Here is an 18,946-nt window from a genome sequence, read left to right on the forward strand (position 1 = left end):
ACAGTTTGGTTGCCGTAGGTGCGCTTGTGTTTGATACAAATTTTTGGTTTCACTTAGGAGAACACGGCCAGAATCGTGCTGTTGCACTTTACAAAGGATCTCAACGATACACAGGGTGCTCCAGAGAAGCGACAAAATCTGTGTCAGGAGTGGGATTCGAACCCACGACCTCATTCGAGGACCAGAAGGCTCTAGCTGCTACTGCAGCCAAGGTTTTTCCTTGAGTCTGGCGCCTTAGACCGCTCGGCCATCCTGACACTTGATTTGATGCTCCTCGTTTGTTCTATTAGAGAACTTACAGTTGATGTAATTGTCGCATCCACGTTGCCACAGTACACCGGCATGAGTTCTGCACCCGTTACACGTTCGCCAGGTGCAGCCGCACAAATATAGCGCAGAATGTACCACCAAAAGAGTTTCTCAAATCCGTATAATCACGGCACTCAATACATTTTGTTCGAAACTAAGTCGTCTGTTACAGACATCAGAGATTAGACAGAATGCAGAGGTCTATCTGTCGAATAATATCTCAAGTTTTGGTCACGTTGTAATCTCCATAAAGTAATATTTTGAGTATATGAATTTATTTCGAGCTCTCTGTATTTCATCAGCGACTGTTATTGTACAGAGGATGTACTGGTCAGCCTGCACTGTTTCCTCACACTGTCGTTAGCACTCTGCATCTCCAGACAAGAGTCGTTTTCATACCACAGGTGTCCCTTTTGACGTGTTTGCGGCTGTGGCGCGGAAGTAACCTCACGAGGGAACGTCGTATTTACAACCAACACTCTCTGTTTGTAGCTCACACTACCGAAGAAACAGTTTGGTTGCCGTAGGTGCGCTTGTGTTTGATACAAATTTTTGGTTTCACTTAGGAGAACACGGCCAGAATCGTGCTGTTGCACTTTACAAAGGATCTCAACGATACACAGGGTGCTCCAGAGAAGCGACAAAATCTGTGTCAGGAGTGGGATTCGAACCCACGACCTCATTCGAGGACCAGAAGGCTCTAGCTGCTACTGCAGCCAAGGTTTTTCCTTGAGTCTGGCGCCTTAGACCGCTCGGCCATCCTGACACTTGATTTGATGCTCCTCGTTTGTTCTATTAGAGAACTTACAGTTGATGTAATTGTCGCATCCACGTTGCCACAGTACACCGGCATGAGTTCTGCACCCGTTACACGTTCGCCAGGTGCAGCCGCACAAATATAGCGCAGAATGTACCACCAAAAGAGTTTCTCAAATCCGTATAATCACGGCACTCAATACATTTTGTTCGAAACTAAGTCGTCTGTTACAGACATCAGAGATTAGACAGAATGCAGAGGTCTATCTGTCGAATAATATCTCAAGTTTTGGTCACGTTGTAATCTCCATAAAGTAATATTTTGAGTATATGAATTTATTTCGAGCTCTCTGTATTTCATCAGCGACTGTTATTGTACAGAGGATGTACTGGTCAGCCTGCACTGTTTCCTCACACTGTCGTTAGCACTCTGCATCTCCAGACAAGAGTCGTTTTCATACCACAGGTGTCCCTTTTGACGTGTTTGCGGCTGTGGCGCGGAAGTAACCTCACGAGGGAACGTCGTATTTACAACCAACACTCTCTGTTTGTAGCTCACACTACCGAAGAAACAGTTTGGTTGCCGTAGGTGCGCTTGTGTTTGATACAAATTTTTGGTTTCACTTAGGAGAACACGGCCAGAATCGTGCTGTTGCACTTTACAAAGGATCTCAACGATACACAGGGTGCTCCAGAGAAGCGACAAAATCTGTGTCAGGAGTGGGATTCGAACCCACGACCTCATTCGAGGACCAGAAGGCTCTAGCTGCTACTGCAGCCAAGGTTTTTCCTTGAGTCTGGCGCCTTAGACCGCTCGGCCATCCTGACACTTGATTTGATGCTCCTCGTTTGTTCTATTAGAGAACTTACAGTTGATGTAATTGTCGCATCCACGTTGCCACAGTACACCGGCATGAGTTCTGCACCCGTTACACGTTCGCCAGGTGCAGCCGCACAAATATAGCGCAGAATGTACCACCAAAAGAGTTTCTCAAATCCGTATAATCACGGCACTCAATACATTTTGTTCGAAACTAAGTCGTCTGTTACAGACATCAGAGATTAGACAGAATGCAGAGGTCTATCTGTCGAATAATATCTCAAGTTTTGGTCACGTTGTAATCTCCATAAAGTAATATTTTGAGTATATGAATTTATTTCGAGCTCTCTGTATTTCATCAGCGACTGTTATTGTACAGAGGATGTACTGGTCAGCCTGCACTGTTTCCTCACACTGTCGTTAGCACTCTGCATCTCCAGACAAGAGTCGTTTTCATACCACAGGTGTCCCTTTTGACGTGTTTGCGGCTGTGGCGCGGAAGTAACCTCACGAGGGAACGTCGTATTTACAACCAACACTCTCTGTTTGTAGCTCACACTACCGAAGAAACAGTTTGGTTGCCGTAGGTGCGCTTGTGTTTGATACAAATTTTTGGTTTCACTTAGGAGAACACGGCCAGAATCGTGCTGTTGCACTTTACAAAGGATCTCAACGATACACAGGGTGCTCCAGAGAAGCGACAAAATCTGTGTCAGGAGTGGGATTCGAACCCACGACCTCATTCGAGGACCAGAAGGCTCTAGCTGCTACTGCAGCCAAGGTTTTTCCTTGAGTCTGGCGCCTTAGACCGCTCGGCCATCCTGACACTTGATTTGATGCTCCTCGTTTGTTCTATTAGAGAACTTACAGTTGATGTAATTGTCGCATCCACGTTGCCACAGTACACCGGCATGAGTTCTGCACCCGTTACACGTTCGCCAGGTGCAGCCGCACAAATATAGCGCAGAATGTACCACCAAAAGAGTTTCTCAAATCCGTATAATCACGGCACTCAATACATTTTGTTCGAAACTAAGTCGTCTGTTACAGACATCAGAGATTAGACAGAATGCAGAGGTCTATCTGTCGAATAATATCTCAAGTTTTGGTCACGTTGTAATCTCCATAAAGTAATATTTTGAGTATATGAATTTATTTCGAGCTCTCTGTATTTCATCAGCGACTGTTATTGTACAGAGGATGTACTGGTCAGCCTGCACTGTTTCCTCACACTGTCGTTAGCACTCTGCATCTCCAGACAAGAGTCGTTTTCATACCACAGGTGTCCCTTTTGACGTGTTTGCGGCTGTGGCGCGGAAGTAACCTCACGAGGGAACGTCGTATTTACAACCAACACTCTCTGTTTGTAGCTCACACTACCGAAGAAACAGTTTGGTTGCCGTAGGTGCGCTTGTGTTTGATACAAATTTTTGGTTTCACTTAGGAGAACACGGCCAGAATCGTGCTGTTGCACTTTACAAAGGATCTCAACGATACACAGGGTGCTCCAGAGAAGCGACAAAATCTGTGTCAGGAGTGGGATTCGAACCCACGACCTCATTCGAGGACCAGAAGGCTCTAGCTGCTACTGCAGCCAAGGTTTTTCCTTGAGTCTGGCGCCTTAGACCGCTCGGCCATCCTGACACTTGATTTGATGCTCCTCGTTTGTTCTATTAGAGAACTTACAGTTGATGTAATTGTCGCATCCACGTTGCCACAGTACACCGGCATGAGTTCTGCACCCGTTACACGTTCGCCAGGTGCAGCCGCACAAATATAGCGCAGAATGTACCACCAAAAGAGTTTCTCAAATCCGTATAATCACGGCACTCAATACATTTTGTTCGAAACTAAGTCGTCTGTTACAGACATCAGAGATTAGACAGAATGCAGAGGTCTATCTGTCGAATAATATCTCAAGTTTTGGTCACGTTGTAATCTCCATAAAGTAATATTTTGAGTATATGAATTTATTTCGAGCTCTCTGTATTTCATCAGCGACTGTTATTGTACAGAGGATGTACTGGTCAGCCTGCACTGTTTCCTCACACTGTCGTTAGCACTCTGCATCTCCAGACAAGAGTCGTTTTCATACCACAGGTGTCCCTTTTGACGTGTTTGCGGCTGTGGCGCGGAAGTAACCTCACGAGGGAACGTCGTATTTACAACCAACACTCTCTGTTTGTAGCTCACACTACCGAAGAAACAGTTTGGTTGCTGTAGGTGCGCTTGTGTTTGATACAAATTTTTGGTTTCACTTAGGAGAACACGGCCAGAATCGTGCTGTTGCACTTTACAAAGGATCTCAACGATACACAGGGTGCTCCAGAGAAGCGACAAAATCTGTGTCAGGAGTGGGATTCGAACCCACGACCTCATTCGAGGACCAGAAGGCTCTAGCTGCTACTGCAGCCAAGGTTTTTCCTTGAGTCTGGCGCCTTAGACCGCTCGGCCATCCTGACACTTGATTTGATGCTCCTCGTTTGTTCTATTAGAGAACTTACAGTTGATGTAATTGTCGCATCCACGTTGCCACAGTACACCGGCATGAGTTCTGCACCCGTTACACGTTCGCCAGGTGCAGCCGCACAAATATAGCGCAGAATGTACCACCAAAAGAGTTTCTCAAATCCGTATAATCACGGCACTCAATACATTTTGTTCGAAACTAAGTCGTCTGTTACAGACATCAGAGATTAGACAGAATGCAGAGGTCTATCTGTCGAATAATATCTCAAGTTTTGGTCACGTTGTAATCTCCATAAAGTAATATTTTGAGTATATGAATTTATTTCGAGCTCTCTGTATTTCATCAGCGACTGTTATTGTACAGAGGATGTACTGGTCAGCCTGCACTGTTTCCTCACACTGTCGTTAGCACTCTGCATCTCCAGACAAGAGTCGTTTTCATACCACAGGTGTCCCTTTTGACGTGTTTGCGGCTGTGGCGCGGAAGTAACCTCACGAGGGAACGTCGTATTTACAACCAACACTCTCTGTTTGTAGCTCACACTACCGAAGAAACAGTTTGGTTGCCGTAGGTGCGCTTGTGTTTGATACAAATTTTTGGTTTCACTTAGGAGAACACGGCCAGAATCGTGCTGTTGCACTTTACAAAGGATCTCAACGATACACAGGGTGCTCCAGAGAAGCGACAAAATCTGTGTCAGGAGTGGGATTCGAACCCACGACCTCATTCGAGGACCAGAAGGCTCTAGCTGCTACTGCAGCCAAGGTTTTTCCTTGAGTCTGGCGCCTTAGACCGCTCGGCCATCCTGACACTTGATTTGATGCTCCTCGTTTGTTCTATTAGAGAACTTACAGTTGATGTAATTGTCGCATCCACGTTGCCACAGTACACCGGCATGAGTTCTGCACCCGTTACACGTTCGCCAGGTGCAGCCGCACAAATATAGCGCAGAATGTACCACCAAAAGAGTTTCTCAAATCCGTATAATCACGGCACTCAATACATTTTGTTCGAAACTAAGTCGTCTGTTACAGACATCAGAGATTAGACAGAATGCAGAGGTCTATCTGTCGAATAATATCTCAAGTTTTGGTCACGTTGTAATCTCCATAAAGTAATATTTTGAGTATATGAATTTATTTCGAGCTCTCTGTATTTCATCAGCGACTGTTATTGTACAGAGGATGTACTGGTCAGCCTGCACTGTTTCCTCACACTGTCGTTAGCACTCTGCATCTCCAGACAAGAGTCGTTTTCATACCACAGGTGTCCCTTTTGACGTGTTTGCGGCTGTGGCGCGGAAGTAACCTCACGAGGGAACGTCGTATTTACAACCAACACTCTCTGTTTGTAGCTCACACTACCGAAGAAACAGTTTGGTTGCCGTAGGTGCGCTTGTGTTTGATACAAATTTTTGGTTTCACTTAGGAGAACACGGCCAGAATCGTGCTGTTGCACTTTACAAAGGATCTCAACGATACACAGGGTGCTCCAGAGAAGCGACAAAATCTGTGTCAGGAGTGGGATTCGAACCCACGACCTCATTCGAGGACCAGAAGGCTCTAGCTGCTACTGCAGCCAAGGTTTTTCCTTGAGTCTGGCGCCTTAGACCGCTCGGCCATCCTGACACTTGATTTGATGCTCCTCGTTTGTTCTATTAGAGAACTTACAGTTGATGTAATTGTCGCATCCACGTTGCCACAGTACACCGGCATGAGTTCTGCACCCGTTACACGTTCGCCAGGTGCAGCCGCACAAATATAGCGCAGAATGTACCACCAAAAGAGTTTCTCAAATCCGTATAATCACGGCACTCAATACATTTTGTTCGAAACTAAGTCGTCTGTTACAGACATCAGAGATTAGACAGAATGCAGAGGTCTATCTGTCGAATAATATCTCAAGTTTTGGTCACGTTGTAATCTCCATAAAGTAATATTTTGAGTATATGAATTTATTTCGAGCTCTCTGTATTTCATCAGCGACTGTTATTGTACAGAGGATGTACTGGTCAGCCTGCACTGTTTCCTCACACTGTCGTTAGCACTCTGCATCTCCAGACAAGAGTCGTTTTCATACCACAGGTGTCCCTTTTGACGTGTTTGCGGCTGTGGCGCGGAAGTAACCTCACGAGGGAACGTCGTATTTACAACCAACACTCTCTGTTTGTAGCTCACACTACCGAAGAAACAGTTTGGTTGCCGTAGGTGCGCTTGTGTTTGATACAAATTTTTGGTTTCACTTAGGAGAACACGGCCAGAATCGTGCTGTTGCACTTTACAAAGGATCTCAACGATACACAGGGTGCTCCAGAGAAGCGACAAAATCTGTGTCAGGAGTGGGATTCGAACCCACGACCTCATTCGAGGACCAGAAGGCTCTAGCTGCTACTGCAGCCAAGGTTTTTCCTTGAGTCTGGCGCCTTAGACCGCTCGGCCATCCTGACACTTGATTTGATGCTCCTCGTTTGTTCTATTAGAGAACTTACAGTTGATGTAATTGTCGCATCCACGTTGCCACAGTACACCGGCATGAGTTCTGCACCCGTTACACGTTCGCCAGGTGCAGCCGCACAAATATAGCGCAGAATGTACCACCAAAAGAGTTTCTCAAATCCGTATAATCACGGCACTCAATACATTTTGTTCGAAACTAAGTCGTCTGTTACAGACATCAGAGATTAGACAGAATGCAGAGGTCTATCTGTCGAATAATATCTCAAGTTTTGGTCACGTTGTAATCTCCATAAAGTAATATTTTGAGTATATGAATTTATTTCGAGCTCTCTGTATTTCATCAGCGACTGTTATTGTACAGAGGATGTACTGGTCAGCCTGCACTGTTTCCTCACACTGTCGTTAGCACTCTGCATCTCCAGACAAGAGTCGTTTTCATACCACAGGTGTCCCTTTTGACGTGTTTGCGGCTGTGGCGCGGAAGTAACCTCACGAGGGAACGTCGTATTTACAACCAACACTCTCTGTTTGTAGCTCACACTACCGAAGAAACAGTTTGGTTGCCGTAGGTGCGCTTGTGTTTGATACAAATTTTTGGTTTCACTTAGGAGAACACGGCCAGAATCGTGCTGTTGCACTTTACAAAGGATCTCAACGATACACAGGGTGCTCCAGAGAAGCGACAAAATCTGTGTCAGGAGTGGGATTCGAACCCACGACCTCATTCGAGGACCAGAAGGCTCTAGCTGCTACTGCAGCCAAGGTTTTTCCTTGAGTCTGGCGCCTTAGACCGCTCGGCCATCCTGACACTTGATTTGATGCTCCTCGTTTGTTCTATTAGAGAACTTACAGTTGATGTAATTGTCGCATCCACGTTGCCACAGTACACCGGCATGAGTTCTGCACCCGTTACACGTTCGCCAGGTGCAGCCGCACAAATATAGCGCAGAATGTACCACCAAAAGAGTTTCTCAAATCCGTATAATCACGGCACTCAATACATTTTGTTCGAAACTAAGTCGTCTGTTACAGACATCAGAGATTAGACAGAATGCAGAGGTCTATCTGTCGAATAATATCTCAAGTTTTGGTCACGTTGTAATCTCCATAAAGTAATATTTTGAGTATATGAATTTATTTCGAGCTCTCTGTATTTCATCAGCGACTGTTATTGTACAGAGGATGTACTGGTCAGCCTGCACTGTTTCCTCACACTGTCGTTAGCACTCTGCATCTCCAGACAAGAGTCGTTTTCATACCACAGGTGTCCCTTTTGACGTGTTTGCGGCTGTGGCGCGGAAGTAACCTCACGAGGGAACGTCGTATTTACAACCAACACTCTCTGTTTGTAGCTCACACTACCGAAGAAACAGTTTGGTTGCCGTAGGTGCGCTTGTGTTTGATACAAATTTTTGGTTTCACTTAGGAGAACACGGCCAGAATCGTGCTGTTGCACTTTACAAAGGATCTCAACGATACACAGGGTGCTCCAGAGAAGCGACAAAATCTGTGTCAGGAGTGGGATTCGAACCCACGACCTCATTCGAGGACCAGAAGGCTCTAGCTGCTACTGCAGCCAAGGTTTTTCCTTGAGTCTGGCGCCTTAGACCGCTCGGCCATCCTGACACTTGATTTGATGCTCCTCGTTTGTTCTATTAGAGAACTTACAGTTGATGTAATTGTCGCATCCACGTTGCCACAGTACACCGGCATGAGTTCTGCACCCGTTACACGTTCGCCAGGTGCAGCCGCACAAATATAGCGCAGAATGTACCACCAAAAGAGTTTCTCAAATCCGTATAATCACGGCACTCAATACATTTTGTTCGAAACTAAGTCGTCTGTTACAGACATCAGAGATTAGACAGAATGCAGAGGTCTATCTGTCGAATAATATCTCAAGTTTTGGTCACGTTGTAATCTCCATAAAGTAATATTTTGAGTATATGAATTTATTTCGAGCTCTCTGTATTTCATCAGCGACTGTTATTGTACAGAGGATGTACTGGTCAGCCTGCACTGTTTCCTCACACTGTCGTTAGCACTCTGCATCTCCAGACAAGAGTCGTTTTCATACCACAGGTGTCCCTTTTGACGTGTTTGCGGCTGTGGCGCGGAAGTAACCTCACGAGGGAACGTCGTATTTACAACCAACACTCTCTGTTTGTAGCTCACACTACCGAAGAAACAGTTTGGTTGCCGTAGGTGCGCTTGTGTTTGATACAAATTTTTGGTTTCACTTAGGAGAACACGGCCAGAATCGTGCTGTTGCACTTTACAAAGGATCTCAACGATACACAGGGTGCTCCAGAGAAGCGACAAAATCTGTGTCAGGAGTGGGATTCGAACCCACGACCTCATTCGAGGACCAGAAGGCTCTAGCTGCTACTGCAGCCAAGGTTTTTCCTTGAGTCTGGCGCCTTAGACCGCTCGGCCATCCTGACACTTGATTTGATGCTCCTCGTTTGTTCTATTAGAGAACTTACAGTTGATGTAATTGTCGCATCCACGTTGCCACAGTACACCGGCATGAGTTCTGCACCCGTTACACGTTCGCCAGGTGCAGCCGCACAAATATAGCGCAGAATGTACCACCAAAAGAGTTTCTCAAATCCGTATAATCACGGCACTCAATACATTTTGTTCGAAACTAAGTCGTCTGTTACAGACATCAGAGATTAGACAGAATGCAGAGGTCTATCTGTCGAATAATATCTCAAGTTTTGGTCACGTTGTAATCTCCATAAAGTAATATTTTGAGTATATGAATTTATTTCGAGCTCTCTGTATTTCATCAGCGACTGTTATTGTACAGAGGATGTACTGGTCAGCCTGCACTGTTTCCTCACACTGTCGTTAGCACTCTGCATCTCCAGACAAGAGTCGTTTTCATACCACAGGTGTCCCTTTTGACGTGTTTGCGGCTGTGGCGCGGAAGTAACCTCACGAGGGAACGTCGTATTTACAACCAACACTCTCTGTTTGTAGCTCACACTACCGAAGAAACAGTTTGGTTGCCGTAGGTGCGCTTGTGTTTGATACAAATTTTTGGTTTCACTTAGGAGAACACGGCCAGAATCGTGCTGTTGCACTTTACAAAGGATCTCAACGATACACAGGGTGCTCCAGAGAAGCGACAAAATCTGTGTCAGGAGTGGGATTCGAACCCACGACCTCATTCGAGGACCAGAAGGCTCTAGCTGCTACTGCAGCCAAGGTTTTTCCTTGAGTCTGGCGCCTTAGACCGCTCGGCCATCCTGACACTTGATTTGATGCTCCTCGTTTGTTCTATTAGAGAACTTACAGTTGATGTAATTGTCGCATCCACGTTGCCACAGTACACCGGCATGAGTTCTGCACCCGTTACACGTTCGCCAGGTGCAGCCGCACAAATATAGCGCAGAATGTACCACCAAAAGAGTTTCTCAAATCCGTATAATCACGGCACTCAATACATTTTGTTCGAAACTAAGTCGTCTGTTACAGACATCAGAGATTAGACAGAATGCAGAGGTCTATCTGTCGAATAATATCTCAAGTTTTGGTCACGTTGTAATCTCCATAAAGTAATATTTTGAGTATATGAATTTATTTCGAGCTCTCTGTATTTCATCAGCGACTGTTATTGTACAGAGGATGTACTGGTCAGCCTGCACTGTTTCCTCACACTGTCGTTAGCACTCTGCATCTCCAGACAAGAGTCGTTTTCATACCACAGGTGTCCCTTTTGACGTGTTTGCGGCTGTGGCGCGGAAGTAACCTCACGAGGGAACGTCGTATTTACAACCAACACTCTCTGTTTGTAGCTCACACTACCGAAGAAACAGTTTGGTTGCCGTAGGTGCGCTTGTGTTTGATACAAATTTTTGGTTTCACTTAGGAGAACACGGCCAGAATCGTGCTGTTGCACTTTACAAAGGATCTCAACGATACACAGGGTGCTCCAGAGAAGCGACAAAATCTGTGTCAGGAGTGGGATTCGAACCCACGACCTCATTCGAGGACCAGAAGGCTCTAGCTGCTACTGCAGCCAAGGTTTTTCCTTGAGTCTGGCGCCTTAGACCGCTCGGCCATCCTGACACTTGATTTGATGCTCCTCGTTTGTTCTATTAGAGAACTTACAGTTGATGTAATTGTCGCATCCACGTTGCCACAGTACACCGGCATGAGTTCTGCACCCGTTACACGTTCGCCAGGTGCAGCCGCACAAATATAGCGCAGAATGTACCACCAAAAGAGTTTCTCAAATCCGTATAATCACGGCACTCAATACATTTTGTTCGAAACTAAGTCGTCTGTTACAGACATCAGAGATTAGACAGAATGCAGAGGTCTATCTGTCGAATAATATCTCAAGTTTTGGTCACGTTGTAATCTCCATAAAGTAATATTTTGAGTATATGAATTTATTTCGAGCTCTCTGTATTTCATCAGCGACTGTTATTGTACAGAGGATGTACTGGTCAGCCTGCACTGTTTCCTCACACTGTCGTTAGCACTCTGCATCTCCAGACAAGAGTCGTTTTCATACCACAGGTGTCCCTTTTGACGTGTTTGCGGCTGTGGCGCGGAAGTAACCTCACGAGGGAACGTCGTATTTACAACCAACACTCTCTGTTTGTAGCTCACACTACCGAAGAAACAGTTTGGTTGCCGTAGGTGCGCTTGTGTTTGATACAAATTTTTGGTTTCACTTAGGAGAACACGGCCAGAATCGTGCTGTTGCACTTTACAAAGGATCTCAACGATACACAGGGTGCTCCAGAGAAGCGACAAAATCTGTGTCAGGAGTGGGATTCGAACCCACGACCTCATTCGAGGACCAGAAGGCTCTAGCTGCTACTGCAGCCAAGGTTTTTCCTTGAGTCTGGCGCCTTAGACCGCTCGGCCATCCTGACACTTGATTTGATGCTCCTCGTTTGTTCTATTAGAGAACTTACAGTTGATGTAATTGTCGCATCCACGTTGCCACAGTACACCGGCATGAGTTCTGCACCCGTTACACGTTCGCCAGGTGCAGCCGCACAAATATAGCGCAGAATGTACCACCAAAAGAGTTTCTCAAATCCGTATAATCACGGCACTCAATACATTTTGTTCGAAACTAAGTCGTCTGTTACAGACATCAGAGATTAGACAGAATGCAGAGGTCTATCTGTCGAATAATATCTCAAGTTTTGGTCACGTTGTAATCTCCATAAAGTAATATTTTGAGTATATGAATTTATTTCGAGCTCTCTGTATTTCATCAGCGACTGTTATTGTACAGAGGATGTACTGGTCAGCCTGCACTGTTTCCTCACACTGTCGTTAGCACTCTGCATCTCCAGACAAGAGTCGTTTTCATACCACAGGTGTCCCTTTTGACGTGTTTGCGGCTGTGGCGCGGAAGTAACCTCACGAGGGAACGTCGTATTTACAACCAACACTCTCTGTTTGTAGCTCACACTACCGAAGAAACAGTTTGGTTGCCGTAGGTGCGCTTGTGTTTGATACAAATTTTTGGTTTCACTTAGGAGAACACGGCCAGAATCGTGCTGTTGCACTTTACAAAGGATCTCAACGATACACAGGGTGCTCCAGAGAAGCGACAAAATCTGTGTCAGGAGTGGGATTCGAACCCACGACCTCATTCGAGGACCAGAAGGCTCTAGCTGCTACTGCAGCCAAGGTTTTTCCTTGAGTCTGGCGCCTTAGACCGCTCGGCCATCCTGACACTTGATTTGATGCTCCTCGTTTGTTCTATTAGAGAACTTACAGTTGATGTAATTGTCGCATCCACGTTGCCACAGTACACCGGCATGAGTTCTGCACCCGTTACACGTTCGCCAGGTGCAGCCGCACAAATATAGCGCAGAATGTACCACCAAAAGAGTTTCTCAAATCCGTATAATCACGGCACTCAATACATTTTGTTCGAAACTAAGTCGTCTGTTACAGACATCAGAGATTAGACAGAATGCAGAGGTCTATCTGTCGAATAATATCTCAAGTTTTGGTCACGTTGTAATCTCCATAAAGTAATATTTTGAGTATATGAATTTATTTCGAGCTCTCTGTATTTCATCAGCGACTGTTATTGTACAGAGGATGTACTGGTCAGCCTGCACTGTTTCCTCACACTGTCGTTAGCACTCTGCATCTCCAGACAAGAGTCGTTTTCATACCACAGGTGTCCCTTTTGACGTGTTTGCGGCTGTGGCGCGGAAGTAACCTCACGAGGGAACGTCGTATTTACAACCAACACTCTCTGTTTGTAGCTCACACTACCGAAGAAACAGTTTGGTTGCCGTAGGTGCGCTTGTGTTTGATACAAATTTTTGGTTTCACTTAGGAGAACACGGCCAGAATCGTGCTGTTGCACTTTACAAAGGATCTCAACGATACACAGGGTGCTCCAGAGAAGCGACAAAATCTGTGTCAGGAGTGGGATTCGAACCCACGACCTCATTCGAGGACCAGAAGGCTCTAGCTGCTACTGCAGCCAAGGTTTTTCCTTGAGTCTGGCGCCTTAGACCGCTCGGCCATCCTGACACTTGATTTGATGCTCCTCGTTTGTTCTATTAGAGAACTTACAGTTGATGTAATTGTCGCATCCACGTTGCCACAGTACACCGGCATGAGTTCTGCACCCGTTACACGTTCGCCAGGTGCAGCCGCACAAATATAGCGCAGAATGTACCACCAAAAGAGTTTCTCAAATCCGTATAATCACGGCACTCAATACATTTTGTTCGAAACTAAGTCGTCTGTTACAGACATCAGAGATTAGACAGAATGCAGAGGTCTATCTGTCGAATAATATCTCAAGTTTTGGTCACGTTGTAATCTCCATAAAGTAATATTTTGAGTATATGAATTTATTTCGAGCTCTCTGTATTTCATCAGCGACTGTTATTGTACAGAGGATGTACTGGTCAGCCTGCACTGTTTCCTCACACTGTCGTTAGCACTCTGCATCTCCAGACAAGAGTCGTTTTCATACCACAGGTGTCCCTTTTGACGTGTTTGCGGCTGTGGCGCGGAAGTAACCTCACGAGGGAACGTCGTATTTACAACCAACACTCTCTGTTTGTAGCTCACACTACCGAAGAAACAGTTTGGTTGCCGTAGGTGCGCTTGTGTTTGATACAAATTTTTGGTTTCACTTAGGAGAACACGGCCAGAATCGTGCTGTTGCACTTTACAAAGGATCTCAACGATACACAGGGTGCTCCAGAGAAGCGACAAAATCTGTGTCAGGAGTGGGATTCGAACCCACGACCTCATTCGAGGACCAGAAGGCTCTAGCTGCTACTGCAGCCAAGGTTTTTCCTTGAGTCTGGCGCCTTAGACCGCTCGGCCATCCTGACACTTGATTTGATGCTCCTCGTTTGTTCTATTAGAGAACTTACAGTTGATGTAATTGTCGCATCCACGTTGCCACAGTACACCGGCATGAGTTCTGCACCCGTTACACGTTCGCCAGGTGCAGCCGCACAAATATAGCGCAGAATGTACCACCAAAAGAGTTTCTCAAATCCGTATAATCACGGCACTCAATACATTTTGTTCGAAACTAAGTCGTCTGTTACAGACATCAGAGATTAGACAGAATGCAGAGGTCTATCTGTCGAATAATATCTCAAGTTTTGGTCACGTTGTAATCTCCATAAAGTAATATTTTGAGTATATGAATTTATTTCGAGCTCTCTGTATTTCATCAGCGACTGTTATTGTACAGAGGATGTACTGGTCAGCCTGCACTGTTTCCTCACACTGTCGTTAGCACTCTGCATCTCCAGACAAGAGTCGTTTTCATACCACAGGTGTCCCTTTTGACGTGTTTGCGGCTGTGGCGCGGAAGTAACCTCACGAGGGAACGTCGTATTTACAACCAACACTCTCTGTTTGTAGCTCACACTACCGAAGAAACAGTTTGGTTGCCGTAGGTGCGCTTGTGTTTGATACAAATTTTTGGTTTCACTTAGGAGAACACGGCCAGAATCGTGCTGTTGCACTTTACAAAGGATCTCAACGATACACAGGGTGCTCCAGAGAAGCGACAAAATCTGTGTCAGGAGTGGGATTCGAACCCACGACCTCATTCGAGGACCAGAAGGCTCTAGCTGCTACTGCAGCCAAGGTTTTTCCTTGAGTCTGGCGCCTTAGACCGCTCGGCCATCCTGACACTTGATTTGATGCTCCTCGTTTGTTCTATTAGAGAACTTACAGTTGATGTAATTGTCGCATCCACGTTGCCACAGTACACCGGCATGAGTTCTGCACCCGTTACACGTTCGCCAGGTGCAGCCGCACAAATATAGCGCAGAATGTACCACCAAAAGAGTTTCTCAAATCCGTATAATCACGGCACTCAATACATTTTGTTCGAAACTAAGTCGTCTGTTACAGACATCAGAGATTAGACAGAATGCAGAGGTCTATCTGTCGAATAATATCTCAAGTTTTGGTCACGTTGTAATCTCCATAAAGTAATATTTTGAGTATATGAATTTATTTCGAGCTCTCTGTATTTCATCAGCGACTGTTATTGTACAGAGGATGTACTGGTCAGCCTGCACTGTTTCCTCACACTGTCGTTAGCACTCTGCATCTCCAGACAAGAGTCGTTTTCATACCACAGGTGTCCCTTTTGACGTGTTTGCGGCTGTGGCGCGGAAGTAACCTCACGAGGGAACGTCGTATTTACAACCAACACTCTCTGTTTGTAGCTCACACTACCGAAGAAACAGTTTGGTTGCCGTAGGTGCGCTTGTGTTTGATACAAATTTTTGGTTTCACTTAGGAGAACACGGCCAGAATCGTGCTGTTGCACTTTACAAAGGATCTCAACGATACACAGGGTGCTCCAGAGAAGCGACAAAATCTGTGTCAGGAGTGGGATTCGAACCCACGACCTCATTCGAGGACCAGAAGGCTCTAGCTGCTACTGCAGCCAAGGTTTTTCCTTGAGTCTGGCGCCTTAGACCGCTCGGCCATCCTGACACTTGATTTGATGCTCCTCGTTTGTTCTATTAGAGAACTTACAGTTGATGTAATTGTCGCATCCACGTTGCCACAGTACACCGGCATGAGTTCTGCACCCGTTACACGTTCGCCAGGTGCAGCCGCACAAATATAGCGCAGAATGTACCACCAAAAGAGTTTCTCAAATCCGTATAATCACGGCACTCAATACATTTTGTTCGAAACTAAGTCGTCTGTTACAGACATCAGAGATTAGACAGAATGCAGAGGTCTATCTGTCGAATAATATCTCAAGTTTTGGTCACGTTGTAATCTCCATAAAGTAATATTTTGAGTATATGAATTTATTTCGAGCTCTCTGTATTTCATCAGCGACTGTTATTGTACAGAGGATGTACTGGTCAGCCTGCACTGTTTCCTCACACTGTCGTTAGCACTCTGCATCTCCAGACAAGAGTCGTTTTCATACCACAGGTGTCCCTTTTGACGTGTTTGCGGCTGTGGCGCGGAAGTAACCTCACGAGGGAACGTCGTATTTACAACCAACACTCTCTGTTTGTAGCTCACACTACCGAAGAAACAGTTTGGTTGCCGTAGGTGCGCTTGTGTTTGATACAAATTTTTGGTTTCACTTAGGAGAACACGGCCAGAATCGTGCTGTTGCACTTTACAAAGGATCTCAACGATACACAGGGTGCTCCAGAGAAGCGACAAAATCTGTGTCAGGAGTGGGATTCGAACCCACGACCTCATTCGAGGACCAGAAGGCTCTAGCTGCTACTGCAGCCAAGGTTTTTCCTTGAGTCTGGCGCCTTAGACCGCTCGGCCATCCTGACACTTGATTTGATGCTCCTCGTTTGTTCTATTAGAGAACTTACAGTTGATGTAATTGTCGCATCCACGTTGCCACAGTACACCGGCATGAGTTCTGCACCCGTTACACGTTCGCCAGGTGCAGCCGCACAAATATAGCGCAGAATGTACCACCAAAAGAGTTTCTCAAATCCGTATAATCACGGCACTCAATACATTTTGTTCGAAACTAAGTCGTCTGTTACAGACATCAGAGATTAGACAGAATGCAGAGGTCTATCTGTCGAATAATATCTCAAGTTTTGGTCACGTTGTAATCTCCATAAAGTAATATTTTGAGTATATGAATTTATTTCGAGCTCTCTGTATTTCATCAGCGACTGTTATTGTACAGAGGATGTACTGGTCAGCCTGCACTGTTTCCTCACACTGTCGTTAGCACTCTGCATCTCCAGACAAGAGTCGTTTTCATACCACAGGTGTCCCTTTTGACGTGTTTGCGGCTGTGGCGCGGAAGTAACCTCACGAGGGAACGTCGTATTTACAACCAACACTCTCTGTTTGTAGCTCACACTACCGAAGAAACAGTTTGGTTGCCGTAGGTGCGCTTGTGTTTGATACAAATTTTTGGTTTCACTTAGGAGAACACGGCCAGAATCGTGCTGTTGCACTTTACAAAGGATCTCAACGATACACAGGGTGCTCCAGAGAAGCGACAAAATCTGTGTCAGGAGTGGGATTCGAACCCACGACCTCATTCGAGGACCAGAAGGCTCTAGCTGCTACTGCAGCCAAGGTTTTTCCTTGAGTCTGGCGCCTTAGACCGCTCGGCCATCCTGACACTTGATTTGATGCTCCTCGTTTGTTCTATTAGAGAACTTACAGTTGATGTAATTGTCGCATCCACGTTGCCACAGTACACCGGCATGAGTTCTGCACCCGTTACACGTTCGCCAGGTGCAGCCGCACAAATATAGCGCAGAATGTACCACCAAAAGAGTTTCTCAAATCCGTATAATCACGGCACTCAATACATTTTGTTCGAAACTAAGTCGTCTGTTACAGACATCAGAGATTAGACAGAATGCAGAGGTCTATCTGTCGAATAATATCTCAAGTTTTGGTCACGTTGTAATCTCCATAAAGTAATATTTTGAGTATATGAATTTATTTCGAGCTCTCTGTATTTCATCAGCGACTGTTATTGTACAGAGGATGTACTGGTCAGCCTGCACTGTTTCCTCACACTGTCGTTAGCACTCTGCATCTCCAGACAAGAGTCGTTTTCATACCACAGGTGTCCTTTTGACGTGTTTGCGGCTGTGGCGCGGAAGTAACCTCACGAGGGAACGTCGTATTTACAACCAACACTCTCTGTTTGTAGCTCACACTACCGAAGAAACAGTTTGGTTGCCGTAGGTGCGCTTGTGTTTGATACAAATTTTTGGTTTCACTTAGGAGAACACGGCCAGAATCGTGCTGTTGCACTTTACAAAGGATCTCAACGATACACAGGGTGCTCCAGAGAAGCGACAAAATCTGTGTCAGGAGTGGGATTCGAACCCACGACCTCATTCGAGGACCAGAAGGCTCTAGCTGCTACTGCAGCCAAGGTTTTTCCTTGAGTCTGGCGCCTTAGACCGCTCGGCCATCCTGACACTTGATTTGATGCTCCTCGTTTGTTCTATTAGAGAACTTACAGTTGATGTAATTGTCGCATCCACGTTGCCACAGTACACCGGCATGAGTTCTGCACCCGTTACACGTTCGCCAGGTGCAGCCGCACAAATATAGCGCAGAATGTACCACCAAAAGAGTTTCTCAAATCCGTATAATCACGGCACTCAATACATTTTGTTCGAAACTAAGTCGTCTGTTACAGACATCAGAGATTAGACAGAATGCAGAGGTCTATCTGTCGAATAATATCTCAAGTTTTGGTCACGTTGTAATCTCCATAAAGTATATTTTGAGTATATGAATTTATTTCGAGCTCTCTGTATTTCATCAGCGACTGTTATTGTACAGAGGATGTACTGGTCAGCCTGCACTGTTTCCTCACACGTCGTTAGCACTCTGCATCTCCAGACAAGAGTCGTTTTCATACCACAGGTGTCCCTTTTGACGTGTTTGCGGCTGTGGCGCGGAAGTAACCTCACGAGGGAACGTCGTATTTACAACCAACACTCTCTGTTTGTAGCTCACACTACCGAAGAAACAGTTTGGTTGCCCGTAGGTGCGCTTGTGTTTGATACAAATTTTTGGTTTCACTTAGGAGAACACGGCCAGAATCGTGCTGTTGCACTTTACAAAGGATCTCAACGATACACAGGGGTGCTCCAGAGAAGCGAC

At 45.7% G+C, this 18,946-nt stretch overlaps 23 non-coding genes across 23 annotated transcripts; all 23 read right to left on the reverse strand.

Annotated features, from left to right (window-relative positions):
* Window positions 1-141: 141 nt before the first annotated feature.
* Trnal-caa (transfer RNA leucine (anticodon CAA)) lies at window positions 142-257 on the reverse strand. The gene is made up of 2 exons: window positions 220-257; window positions 142-187 (listed from the first exon to the last, which is right to left on the reverse strand). It is a non-coding gene; the product is annotated as a tRNA-Leu (tRNA).
* Window positions 258-959: 702 nt separating this feature from the next.
* On the reverse strand, window positions 960-1,075 carry Trnal-caa (transfer RNA leucine (anticodon CAA)). Its single transcript has 2 exons — window positions 1,038-1,075; window positions 960-1,005 (listed from the first exon to the last, which is right to left on the reverse strand). It is a non-coding gene; the product is annotated as a tRNA-Leu (tRNA).
* Window positions 1,076-1,777: 702 nt separating this feature from the next.
* Window positions 1,778-1,893, reverse strand: Trnal-caa (transfer RNA leucine (anticodon CAA)). Its single transcript has 2 exons — window positions 1,856-1,893; window positions 1,778-1,823 (listed from the first exon to the last, which is right to left on the reverse strand). It is a non-coding gene; the product is annotated as a tRNA-Leu (tRNA).
* Window positions 1,894-2,595: 702 nt separating this feature from the next.
* On the reverse strand, window positions 2,596-2,711 carry Trnal-caa (transfer RNA leucine (anticodon CAA)). The gene is made up of 2 exons: window positions 2,674-2,711; window positions 2,596-2,641 (listed from the first exon to the last, which is right to left on the reverse strand). It is a non-coding gene; the product is annotated as a tRNA-Leu (tRNA).
* A 702-nt stretch (window positions 2,712-3,413) lies between these two features.
* Window positions 3,414-3,529, reverse strand: Trnal-caa (transfer RNA leucine (anticodon CAA)). The gene is made up of 2 exons: window positions 3,492-3,529; window positions 3,414-3,459 (listed from the first exon to the last, which is right to left on the reverse strand). It is a non-coding gene; the product is annotated as a tRNA-Leu (tRNA).
* Window positions 3,530-4,231: 702 nt separating this feature from the next.
* Window positions 4,232-4,347, reverse strand: Trnal-caa (transfer RNA leucine (anticodon CAA)). The gene is made up of 2 exons: window positions 4,310-4,347; window positions 4,232-4,277 (listed from the first exon to the last, which is right to left on the reverse strand). It is a non-coding gene; the product is annotated as a tRNA-Leu (tRNA).
* Window positions 4,348-5,049: 702 nt separating this feature from the next.
* Window positions 5,050-5,165, reverse strand: Trnal-caa (transfer RNA leucine (anticodon CAA)). Its single transcript has 2 exons — window positions 5,128-5,165; window positions 5,050-5,095 (listed from the first exon to the last, which is right to left on the reverse strand). It is a non-coding gene; the product is annotated as a tRNA-Leu (tRNA).
* Window positions 5,166-5,867: 702 nt separating this feature from the next.
* Trnal-caa (transfer RNA leucine (anticodon CAA)) lies at window positions 5,868-5,983 on the reverse strand. Its single transcript has 2 exons — window positions 5,946-5,983; window positions 5,868-5,913 (listed from the first exon to the last, which is right to left on the reverse strand). It is a non-coding gene; the product is annotated as a tRNA-Leu (tRNA).
* A 702-nt stretch (window positions 5,984-6,685) lies between these two features.
* Trnal-caa (transfer RNA leucine (anticodon CAA)) lies at window positions 6,686-6,801 on the reverse strand. Its single transcript has 2 exons — window positions 6,764-6,801; window positions 6,686-6,731 (listed from the first exon to the last, which is right to left on the reverse strand). It is a non-coding gene; the product is annotated as a tRNA-Leu (tRNA).
* A 702-nt stretch (window positions 6,802-7,503) lies between these two features.
* On the reverse strand, window positions 7,504-7,619 carry Trnal-caa (transfer RNA leucine (anticodon CAA)). The gene is made up of 2 exons: window positions 7,582-7,619; window positions 7,504-7,549 (listed from the first exon to the last, which is right to left on the reverse strand). It is a non-coding gene; the product is annotated as a tRNA-Leu (tRNA).
* Window positions 7,620-8,321: 702 nt separating this feature from the next.
* Window positions 8,322-8,437, reverse strand: Trnal-caa (transfer RNA leucine (anticodon CAA)). The gene is made up of 2 exons: window positions 8,400-8,437; window positions 8,322-8,367 (listed from the first exon to the last, which is right to left on the reverse strand). It is a non-coding gene; the product is annotated as a tRNA-Leu (tRNA).
* Window positions 8,438-9,139: 702 nt separating this feature from the next.
* Trnal-caa (transfer RNA leucine (anticodon CAA)) lies at window positions 9,140-9,255 on the reverse strand. Its single transcript has 2 exons — window positions 9,218-9,255; window positions 9,140-9,185 (listed from the first exon to the last, which is right to left on the reverse strand). It is a non-coding gene; the product is annotated as a tRNA-Leu (tRNA).
* A 702-nt stretch (window positions 9,256-9,957) lies between these two features.
* On the reverse strand, window positions 9,958-10,073 carry Trnal-caa (transfer RNA leucine (anticodon CAA)). Its single transcript has 2 exons — window positions 10,036-10,073; window positions 9,958-10,003 (listed from the first exon to the last, which is right to left on the reverse strand). It is a non-coding gene; the product is annotated as a tRNA-Leu (tRNA).
* A 702-nt stretch (window positions 10,074-10,775) lies between these two features.
* On the reverse strand, window positions 10,776-10,891 carry Trnal-caa (transfer RNA leucine (anticodon CAA)). Its single transcript has 2 exons — window positions 10,854-10,891; window positions 10,776-10,821 (listed from the first exon to the last, which is right to left on the reverse strand). It is a non-coding gene; the product is annotated as a tRNA-Leu (tRNA).
* Window positions 10,892-11,593: 702 nt separating this feature from the next.
* Trnal-caa (transfer RNA leucine (anticodon CAA)) lies at window positions 11,594-11,709 on the reverse strand. The gene is made up of 2 exons: window positions 11,672-11,709; window positions 11,594-11,639 (listed from the first exon to the last, which is right to left on the reverse strand). It is a non-coding gene; the product is annotated as a tRNA-Leu (tRNA).
* Window positions 11,710-12,411: 702 nt separating this feature from the next.
* Trnal-caa (transfer RNA leucine (anticodon CAA)) lies at window positions 12,412-12,527 on the reverse strand. Its single transcript has 2 exons — window positions 12,490-12,527; window positions 12,412-12,457 (listed from the first exon to the last, which is right to left on the reverse strand). It is a non-coding gene; the product is annotated as a tRNA-Leu (tRNA).
* Window positions 12,528-13,229: 702 nt separating this feature from the next.
* Window positions 13,230-13,345, reverse strand: Trnal-caa (transfer RNA leucine (anticodon CAA)). The gene is made up of 2 exons: window positions 13,308-13,345; window positions 13,230-13,275 (listed from the first exon to the last, which is right to left on the reverse strand). It is a non-coding gene; the product is annotated as a tRNA-Leu (tRNA).
* A 702-nt stretch (window positions 13,346-14,047) lies between these two features.
* Window positions 14,048-14,163, reverse strand: Trnal-caa (transfer RNA leucine (anticodon CAA)). Its single transcript has 2 exons — window positions 14,126-14,163; window positions 14,048-14,093 (listed from the first exon to the last, which is right to left on the reverse strand). It is a non-coding gene; the product is annotated as a tRNA-Leu (tRNA).
* A 702-nt stretch (window positions 14,164-14,865) lies between these two features.
* Window positions 14,866-14,981, reverse strand: Trnal-caa (transfer RNA leucine (anticodon CAA)). Its single transcript has 2 exons — window positions 14,944-14,981; window positions 14,866-14,911 (listed from the first exon to the last, which is right to left on the reverse strand). It is a non-coding gene; the product is annotated as a tRNA-Leu (tRNA).
* Window positions 14,982-15,683: 702 nt separating this feature from the next.
* Trnal-caa (transfer RNA leucine (anticodon CAA)) lies at window positions 15,684-15,799 on the reverse strand. Its single transcript has 2 exons — window positions 15,762-15,799; window positions 15,684-15,729 (listed from the first exon to the last, which is right to left on the reverse strand). It is a non-coding gene; the product is annotated as a tRNA-Leu (tRNA).
* Window positions 15,800-16,501: 702 nt separating this feature from the next.
* On the reverse strand, window positions 16,502-16,617 carry Trnal-caa (transfer RNA leucine (anticodon CAA)). The gene is made up of 2 exons: window positions 16,580-16,617; window positions 16,502-16,547 (listed from the first exon to the last, which is right to left on the reverse strand). It is a non-coding gene; the product is annotated as a tRNA-Leu (tRNA).
* A 702-nt stretch (window positions 16,618-17,319) lies between these two features.
* Trnal-caa (transfer RNA leucine (anticodon CAA)) lies at window positions 17,320-17,435 on the reverse strand. The gene is made up of 2 exons: window positions 17,398-17,435; window positions 17,320-17,365 (listed from the first exon to the last, which is right to left on the reverse strand). It is a non-coding gene; the product is annotated as a tRNA-Leu (tRNA).
* A 701-nt stretch (window positions 17,436-18,136) lies between these two features.
* On the reverse strand, window positions 18,137-18,252 carry Trnal-caa (transfer RNA leucine (anticodon CAA)). The gene is made up of 2 exons: window positions 18,215-18,252; window positions 18,137-18,182 (listed from the first exon to the last, which is right to left on the reverse strand). It is a non-coding gene; the product is annotated as a tRNA-Leu (tRNA).
* Window positions 18,253-18,946: the final 694 nt, after the last annotated feature.

This window comes from Schistocerca serialis, unplaced genomic scaffold, assembly GCF_023864345.2.
Source record: "Schistocerca serialis cubense isolate TAMUIC-IGC-003099 unplaced genomic scaffold, iqSchSeri2.2 HiC_scaffold_972, whole genome shotgun sequence".
Classification (NCBI taxonomy): Eukaryota; Metazoa; Arthropoda; class Insecta; order Orthoptera; family Acrididae; genus Schistocerca; species Schistocerca serialis.